Source organism: Corvus cornix, chromosome 6 (genome assembly GCF_000738735.6).
Source record: "Corvus cornix cornix isolate S_Up_H32 chromosome 6, ASM73873v5, whole genome shotgun sequence".
Taxonomy (NCBI): domain Eukaryota; kingdom Metazoa; phylum Chordata; class Aves; order Passeriformes; family Corvidae; genus Corvus; species Corvus cornix.
This window is the reverse complement of record NC_046336.1, coordinates 24,601,152-24,610,679: the sequence shown is the minus strand read 5'-3', so window position 1 is coordinate 24,610,679 and position 9,528 is coordinate 24,601,152. Positions and strand designations below refer to the sequence as shown.

Below are 9,528 nucleotides of genomic sequence, written 5' to 3'. Positions count from 1 at the left end.
ACAGACAGTCTAATGGAAAAAGCAAAAGCCATGCACACACACAAAGAAATACAAGGAATTAATTCTCCACTTCCCATGGGTAGGCAGGTGTTCAGCCATCTCCAGGAGGACAAGACTCCATCACACATTACTTGGAAAGTTAAATGCCTTCACTCCAAATATCCCCCCTGCTTTCATATACTGAGGACAATGTCATATGGTCTGGAATATCCCTTGGGGTCTGCTGTCCTGGCTGTGTCCCTGCCCAACTTTTTGTGCACCGCCAGTCTCCTCTCTGGTTGGGTGAGAAGCAGAAGGGCATCGGCTCTGTGCAAGCCCTGCTGAGCAATAACAAAAACATCTCTATTATCACTGCTGTGTTCAGCACAAATCCGAAACATAGCCCCCCATTAGCCACTGTGAAGAAGATAAACTCATCTCGGTCAAAACCACCACATTAGCTTATTGTGGTTTAGCACAAATTATAAATTTATACCCAGATTATCTTAAACTTCACTGATAAAGATGTTTCTGACTAATAGGCAAAGCTAAACATCAGCACAGGTTCTGATGCAGAGTGCAGCCTGACGTTCACTACACAGGCAGATGGAGAAATGAAGATGTGCCCAGAGTAGCTCATGAGGAAAGAAGGCCAGGGATCTTTCTCCTCTCAGTCTGCTGGTATTGCTTCTCTTGGGAGCTAAACCCCTCTCAACTGTGTCGGCCCAAAAGGGCCACATTAGCTCTAACACAAGAGCTCTGTTGACCAGAGTAACTTTGACTGAAAAAGGTAGGAGCCATTCAGAGGAACTGCTACTCCCATCAGATGGGGACACAGGGACTTCTACAAAGCATTATTTCTTCTTCCAGCAGGATTTGAAAAATAACGAACTCATGTTTCTACAGATTCAGTACTGATATTTTTTTCATATAGAAAAGTCCTTTGAGTATCAATGCCTAGACTGGAAGGGGTGTATGAGGAAGCTTATACTGCTGCAACCAGCCTGGTATTCATTCCAGACCAGGTTGTGCTCACTTTGAAGTCAATTGAAATCTTCCATGGGTTTAACCAAGGTCTAGATTTGGCTCACTTGTATGAATCCCTCTATTTATCCAGGCTCAGTGACTGGAAGTCTCACACCTTTGATACTGCATTCATAAACAGAAAACTGGACTAGCTATGGCAGTATATGGAATATTCTTCTGACAAAGAAATCATTGTATGGAAACCTCACTGCCTGCCATTTTCAGACAGTCAGAGACTGAGACATTTGCTTAACATATTTTGTTTCTGGAAATTTTTCCACAGGAATGATAACCTCTGAGCCCATGCTTTTTGGGACCTCTGGCTAGAGCAAAACCATTTTCCTGCAAAACCTGCTACGGGCAGCACATGTACTTGTCAGCATCCACTTAAAGTTCCAGGAAGCCTACCATCATGTTTTAATGTCTTTTTATTTCTCAGACTCTTGGGTTTTAATATTTAATTCTAAGGACAGAATGCCCAAGCAGCATGTACTATGCAACTGAACAGAGGTTTACTTTTACTCATATAAAAAACTGTCACTGTACTGGCATTTCAAACCAAATGCATACAGACAGTGATGCCACAGTCAGAAATGAAGTAGAAACGAGGCCTAGAATCCTTGGTGTTGGCATAGGTGAGAGTTTGCCTGTCATCTCAAGCATAGTCATACTGCTTTCTGATACCGTCCCAATACTGATCCAATTGAAACAGAGAAGCCTTTGTGGGACAACCCACAAAAATCGCAGCAGCATTTCCTGCAAGCACTGCATTTTCCTAGTGACCCTTCCAAGGTTACAAGCTCCAGCCTTGTAGTTTTCCAAGTAGATTTGTGCCATTATAACACACCAACCAGAACTGTGTGGGGAAAACTAGTACAACAAAACATCCACACTCCTGATTTCACAGGTATTGTCTTCTTCATTTTTCCATATTCATTTTACAGCATTTCATTTCTATCACTAAAATATTCCATTGTTGAAAACTCAAAAAGAAAAAACCTGAGTATTAACACAGTAAAAGTAAGCAGAAACTACTAAAGAAAACATAAAATCTGCAAGTATTGTCACGCAGTCTTTCAGATAGTCTAGGAACCTCGAGTACCAGTCAGTGTGTGGTACATTTTTGGGAGTTCTAGCCTGGAACCCAAATGGTCCAGGTTACCCCAGAGGTTTCCTGCATGAACTTGATCAGGTTCAGATCTCTGAAGATACATATACATACAGATTACATTCATTTTGAGCCCTAAGGAACTGATATAGATAATTTGTTAAACTCTCTTTGAGAAAGGGAGTTCTCTCACAGTCATGCTGGGTTGTAGTTCACTTTTTTACAGTTCTTTTGGTTGATAGAGATTTTAGAAAGACATTTGCCTGAATGCTTTCACTCTGCTTTAGCCACAAGAGACATTTATCTTCCCTCCTTGGTGTTTTACTGCTCCTGAGCATTCTGTAGGTTTTATACTTACTTTTTTTTGCATGTGGTTTCTAACTCCATCAGCTTACCACTCTTCTATGCACCTGTTTCCCTTCTTCATAACTGGGCCTTCAGTTAAACCAGAAAACAACAAGTTAAACCAGTTAAAACAGATCCCTGCAAGACAATATCATGTATTTGGATTTCCCCAACTTGTTCCTCCACAGGTTCTTTTTACCCACCACCATATTAGACTTGAAGATAACAAGCATTTGATAGTAACAGCATTATCCTCAGTCTGTGTTACACTCCTGAGAAAATTTTACTGCTTAAAATCCATTGCTCAGAGGCAGGCTTAGCTAAACTGACTTCTGCAGTCCAGCTCCATTTCCCCTGTGCATTTGTGTTGCAATAGGAGACTGCAGTGTTTAATGTCTGCACTACCACCAGTCTGGAATAAAGGTAATACAGCCTATGGCTTGACTTGCTGTATGCTGAGGAAGGCAACACTACAGCCATTTCATAACTGGGTCAGAACTTGTGATGGACTGTAAAAACTATGTTATCAAAGGCTATCTGCCTTAGACCTGGGTAGGTCTTTAGCATTAAGAGATTTTTGTAAATAATTTTCTTGTGTGTATCTTGCATTTTCCCCCAAACCACCATGCTGTGAGCTTTAATCTGTGAGGCTGTCAATCTGAGCATCTTCCATTGTTACTAAAGGCATTCAAATTAAATGAATTGGTGTGTTGAGCATGCATTTGTATGTAAACCATTACCCTTCACTTGCAGCAGAATATAGCCTTGAAATAAACATCTTCATCAAGGAGTAACAGATGGAAGTGCTTTAGTTGCCATTTTGTATTAACAGAAACTTCTCATTAAACTCTTGAAGCGTTACAATTGGACAGATCTGTGTCAGGCGAGCTGACTTTGGTGGGCTGACACTTTGCCACACACACTCACAGAAGTCACTAGTTCACCCCTTTACAGATCAGATCTTCTACCATTTGTCTAGATTTTCTGCTTTGGGTTGTATCTTGTGTAAAATTGAATTCTGAACCCCAATCAACATTTAATTCTAAGTAACAGAGTTAGCCAACAGGAAAAGGAACTCACAGATACAGACTGAGCTGGCCCTGGCACGCACACACTTCACCTACACCTGCAGAGTTTAAGCTCCCAGTATGGAGAAATAGATAAATATCTGCTAGTATTTTTAAGTACTGCTGAATGCAATTCAGTTGGTTGACTGGGAACTCCATCTGAATGGATTCTGGATGAGTCATTTATCCCTATGTGTCAGCTGTGGCAATTTGTAATACCATTCTGAACTGTTTGCTTCATTATTGTAAATGACGTTCCAGTCCCACAAAGTTTCCGGGTGGAACTTAATATGATGTAAACACAAGTAACTACCTACCTACTTTTTTTTTTTTTTTTTTCTTCTTCTCCAGGAAGTAGAGAGCAAAGCAACTCGGGTATTCAGCAGTATCAAAAATTTTTCAAGCTATTAAGAGAAGCCATTATTGTAGGGTTAACCAAAAGGTTTTATTAAACAGTGATTTAATGATGATGATTAAACAGTTACTAAACAATGACAACAAGGGGGTCAAACACTCTACACTACTTATCACATTTCTAATAATTAAGCTAGCTTGTGTACAGTATACTTTAGATTTAACATAAAATGTCATTTACCTTGCTGTAGATACCAGATGCCCAGATGGTAAGGGATCTCTTGACCGTGAGGAGTGGCCTCAGGAGGCACTCCTGCTCCAGGGGAGATCACCACCATGCAGCCACTGCAAGGCTGGAGTGCTCAACAGGCTCTGGGTCTGCAGATATTTGTAGTGTAAAGTGGTTGGCTTGTAGTAAAACTCCTCTCTAGTGGCAGCCATAGAAGTTTTAGATTTGTCTGGTCTCAGTTCAGGCTGGTCCTGTTAACTCCCAGTAAGACCCAAATTGTTTGGGTCCCTGAGAAGACATAGCTTAGCATAATTTCTCAAGGTTTGCAAAGCAGGGCTGGTTTCAGCCAAGCCTATTTGTTGGTGGTGCTGATTCTGGCTTTGACACCTTTTAGCTCCTCCCATCAGGTCATGCATCCACAGCTTTTCACATTTACTCTCCTATTTACTAGAACTGAACCCTCTCCTGTATCTTCTGTTCTGCTCTCCTCACCTTTAAATCTTATGTCAGAATACACCATATTGAACTATTCTTCTTTTCCATCACCTGCTATATGCCCGTGTTTCATATTTGTGTGGTAATTCTGTGGAGAAAGGAGTGCCTATAGCTTATACATATATTAAGTATGTCAAAAAGAATGTGGAGCTGAAAATATGACTACTCAGTAAACATCAAGATCTGGGTAATTTTAGCTCACTATAGGCCTAGTATGTGACTTTAGTATGTCCATTCTTCAAATTTGCTTCCCTAACACTGGAAATAAATACCATTAATCTAGCCTCAGTGTGATGATAAAAATCAAGAGAACTACAGAAAGATAAATTTCCTACATGTACAACACTTCTTTGTAATTATTAGTCAAAATTGAAAGGCTGAATAAAAAATTCTCAAGACTACAAAAATCACAGTTCAAACTGTATTTAAAAGTGTTAACTTTTCAGAGGTTCTGATCATTAACGCCTGTGAGGGTCATCTGTGCACAGCAAACTCTGAGGGGCTTTTTCACCTCACTAATGATGCATATCATTAGCTCCTCAAACCATGCCTCCAGCTGCGTCCTGCTGTGGCAAAACAGTTCTTTGAGACGTAACTCTTGGAAAGTAATAAACTAAGTCTCATATAGAGAAGTAGCATAATCTTCCCACGACTCAGCCCTGATTCACCAGGAGCCTTTCCCACATTCAGGGAAAACCATGTCATTCAAGCCATCTTTAGCACAGATGACCTTTTAAGCAAGATTGCTCAAAATATTTCGCAACTATTAAGAAAAGCAAGCACTGAAAGATTGCCTTTCATAGGTGTCCCAGCCCAGCCTTGCAGGTAAGCACCCTAACCACAGGCTAGGGTTCAGATCCTGAGCTGGACAACACAGTATTTAACTGAAACTGAATAAAGTCAGGTTTGTGTTCTTGGTATTGACAGCAATGAGGCAGCATTTGTGTAAAAGGAAGAAGGCAAATTCGGATCAGTAAGCATATTTCCAAGAAGCATTGCCTACTTAGCTGAGACTGAATCAGCACATACTTCTTTGCTTGCCTTCCAATTGCAGGGAGCGAGAGTCTCCTGGTGGTATGGGAGTGCACAGCGGTGCAGCCTTGGGTGGCCTCGTGGTACAGGTCTCCCCAGCACCCAGCAGCCTCCATTCCCTGCAGCTCTGCAAAACACGGGCTCAGCTGCGATGGTCATCCACCCTTGCCAAGGAATCCTCTCTCCTTTTCTTGCCAGCTCAGTCAGTCCTAGGTGATTACAGCTGCCCTCAAATGGTTTTTGGTTTGCTTTTGGTTTTTTTGCTTTGTATGCCTTATCCTTATTTTGAACCCTGCAAACCTCCTTTGATTGAAGTTTTAAGGGAGGAAGCCTCATTGCATCCTGAACTAGACTTTCATTTTCATATTTAGAAGCAATAAAAAAAAAAGAAATTTTTGTTTTCTACAAAGCAGCTGCCATCAGCAAAGCCTATTATCTGAGGAGGCTTGAAGCACAAAGGAATGACAGCTCAGTCCTAACATTTAAGATTCAGAACTTCAGACTATTTTAATACATTCCATGATGAGTCAGACCCCTCTCCTAGAAATATGGAAAGGCATTTTTTCTTTTTTTAAATAGCTGTGCTACTTCACCTCAGAAATATTTAACATCCATAAAGATGAGCCACTGACATTCCTGCTTCCTTCAATTTTCATTTGCTTATACAGCAAGGAACACAAAAATGTGTTAAAAGATTTAACAATGATGCTCAGATGTAAATAGACCAGAATTATGCAAGTGTCTGAGTTTACAGTTCAGCTGCAGATTGTAACTAGTTAGTTTTGTTTGTTTGTTTAATCACAACATCATTAACAAATTGCTGAGATTTCACAAAATTCAACTATAGCAGGAAGATACATGCACACAGTAATTCTTATTTATCTCACAGTTACCCACAGATTTGCCAACAGAGGGAGTCCTCTTCCTGTCTACCAAAGCTTTATCGAAGTGACGGTGTCCCTGCTGTGCAGCTATCATCACACTAACAGCAAGGATGAAAAAGGTTTGCAAAATAGAGTCACCTCAGGGTATTTAGCAAATCAAAACAAGGGGTAATATCAGACATCCAATCACTAGAAGTGCACTGGAGGATTCAAGTGGCCATTTGTGTTATTACAGCAATTATATCTATGGGCAGAGCTATGAAATATCTATGAGAGTAATTACTCTTAAATGCATTGAGAAGAATTATGCCAGATAAACATATAGTTCCCCTATGTCTGCAAATCAGTGTTTAACCGTAAAACTCCTTTGAGTTCTTTCCTGTTGGCGTACTCATAGCTTGTCAAACAGCAACTATTTAGGCTGTGGTTTGGACAAAACAAAATAATGTTTAAAAAAAGAAAAAAAACCAACTTTCTTCTACAAGAAGTGATTTCCTTAAAGTATCATGTAATTTTAATCCCAACCTCTGGGTTTTTTCAGTTTGATATATCCCAGTGAGTCTTCTAGAAAAATAAAAATACAGAACCAGTATTACCTGCGTCTGTTCCATCCCTTCTCCTCCTTTTACTGGGACCCGTATTTACACTGAGATTCCAGCAGCAGTCCTAAGCTCAACCAATTATCTTCTGAAATGAGTTCAGGGTAGGTAGACCAGTACCAAGAAAACTCAGAACTGCAACAAAATTGAGCCTAATTATTGATGGCAGTAAGAGTGAGATTTTTTTCCTCTTCATTTTCAAATGAGCAAAGTTCTTTCTTTTCTACTTCTTGTTAACACTGCAAACAGATCAGCTTTGCAAGTTTTGGACGTCTGGCCATTTTAGATAAACATTCCAACCTTTTAAGTGTTTACAGACTAAACTGTAGAGCTAAATGTTTATGTTGCACTGAATAACTTCAGCTTTGTATTTAACAGAAAGACTGCTAAAGTAATATTGTTTCAATCAGTAGGCGAAGACACATGCTACTGAAATAACCAAAATTTTAAAGGAAAGTATTAATACTAGTCTGTCCATAAATGTTTAATACATCTCTATGTATTAGGCTTTATAGATGGAATATATAAAACTGCCACAATTTTTACAGGGTTTCTAATTTTAAACGTATTCCCAGACACTTTGAAAAGAATTATTATAGCTTTTAGCTTCTATGAAAACTAGAATATAGCTTTTTGGGTTTCAAATAGTATGTTCCTCCCCTAATTCTAGTTTAATATTAGATAAATCCTTGGCTATGTATTTCAAGGAACATGGCCTCCGATATTGCTAGGAACTGGGCTTGGATCCTATTATTGTACTTGTGCAGGGCAAGAGTTTACCATAACATATGCAAAACTACATAGAGCAGAGAACTGGTCTGGTCCAGAAATTCTCTTTTCTGGACCAAAATACCTGTTCTCAATCAAACGTCTTCTCAGTTTTAAATAACAATGTAGCTTTCACCTGCTAAGATTAATTTGAATCATGTCTCTCTCTCCTTTGTATTTACATTTTTCTTACTCTTTAGGGACGACAACAATATCTAATAGCATGTAAATCTGAAAGTATGTCATTCACTCCAAAATACCACCTTGCTTGCAAAATGAAAACAAGCTGGGGTCCAATATTGCTTCTAAGAAGAAGAAAAACAGCATGAAGAGAGTTGCACAGTGGCATCAGCTTGCAGGCTGTGTTATTCATTGCTCAGCTTCTCATGTAGAAACTTTCCACGTTAAAGAAATACAATGCAGATGAGGATATTTCTTAACTTCTGTGGTTAACTTGTATGTTTCCATTTCACTGTGAGTTTCAGCTGGATGTGTTTTCCGCAAGGTCAGAAGAGTTTGCTCAGAGATCAGCTCCTCTGGGGATCGTACTGATGCCCTTTCCTGGTGTTAAAATCAAGAGTCAAACACGGTTAGAAGGGGAAAAGGGATTTTACCTTGGTATTTATTTTAAGGATCCTTAGGTGCACACATCCAGGTTGAATGCACCGAAATGCACCCCGCCAAAATGCCCCCCCGAAAGATCTGGTATAAAATTATTGGTCTTACTAATTAGCAGATCTATCAAAGATTCCCCAAGGAGAGGCTTGAATGAGCCCCCCTCCCCAGGGAACCGTCCCTTGGATGGTTCTATCTTAGTTTGCAAAATGTATTCTGGAGAGGACCTTGGGGTCTGGGGCAGACTAACTCTTACCTATGAAGCTTCTAAAATGTTTAGTCTCCTAGCTGAACAAACATGTCTAAGAATGTAGGCAAAAAGCACTAAGAATACAGAAGTTGTAAAAAGGTATAACAGGGGTATAAAAGAAAAGGCAAAAAATCATCATGGCATCAATACCATTACACATTTCCTGTTTTGCACATGACAACACAGTAAGCTTTTTCAAAGACACAGGCTGTATGTATAAGGCTTCTGGGCAGAGTTACTACTGTACTACTACAAGAGCCAGTACAAAGGAAAGAACTCTTGACTCAAACCTTTCCCATCTTTCTACCAAGTCCTTCAGAACCTGAATTCAAGCTCACTGCTCAAACAAGTTGAATTTAAAGAGTGACCACCTCAGGATTTAAACTGGGTTTTCAAATCCCTAAGTGTAAAGTAATCCAATATAGCATTTAAATTTTGTCTTCTGCCCATTACTTAGGCAAGTCAATTTTCACTGTGTCAGAGTAGTTGCATTAGCACTTGTCAAGTTTGGTAACATGAAGTTACCTGAGACTCAGAACAGATGCACCCTTTCTAATAAACCCAGAGGTAATCAGGCAGCAGTTCCTGAACCAGCTGTTAAAAACTGGCATCACTATTCCTTTTTCACAAACTGCTTCACCTATGCTTAAAACAGCTCCTTACCCCAGTTTTCTGAAAGTTCCAAGTTATTTAGAGGTTGAACCATGTCAAGTGACTTACAGTAACTATGCTGTATTGAAGATACATTTAGTGTTCTCAAAGGAACTAACATCGGCA

The 9,528-nt window shown here is 39.7% G+C and overlaps 1 long non-coding RNA gene across 1 annotated transcript; it reads right to left on the bottom strand.

Moving 5' to 3' along the window:
* Positions 1–3,847: 3,847 nt before the first annotated feature.
* Positions 3,848–8,488, bottom strand: LOC109144764. The gene is made up of 4 exons (XR_005602175.1): positions 8,150–8,488; positions 7,116–7,253; positions 4,121–4,257; positions 3,848–3,929 (listed from the first exon to the last, which is right to left on the bottom strand). It is a non-coding gene; the product is annotated as an uncharacterized LOC109144764 (long non-coding RNA).
* Positions 8,489–9,528: the final 1,040 nt, after the last annotated feature.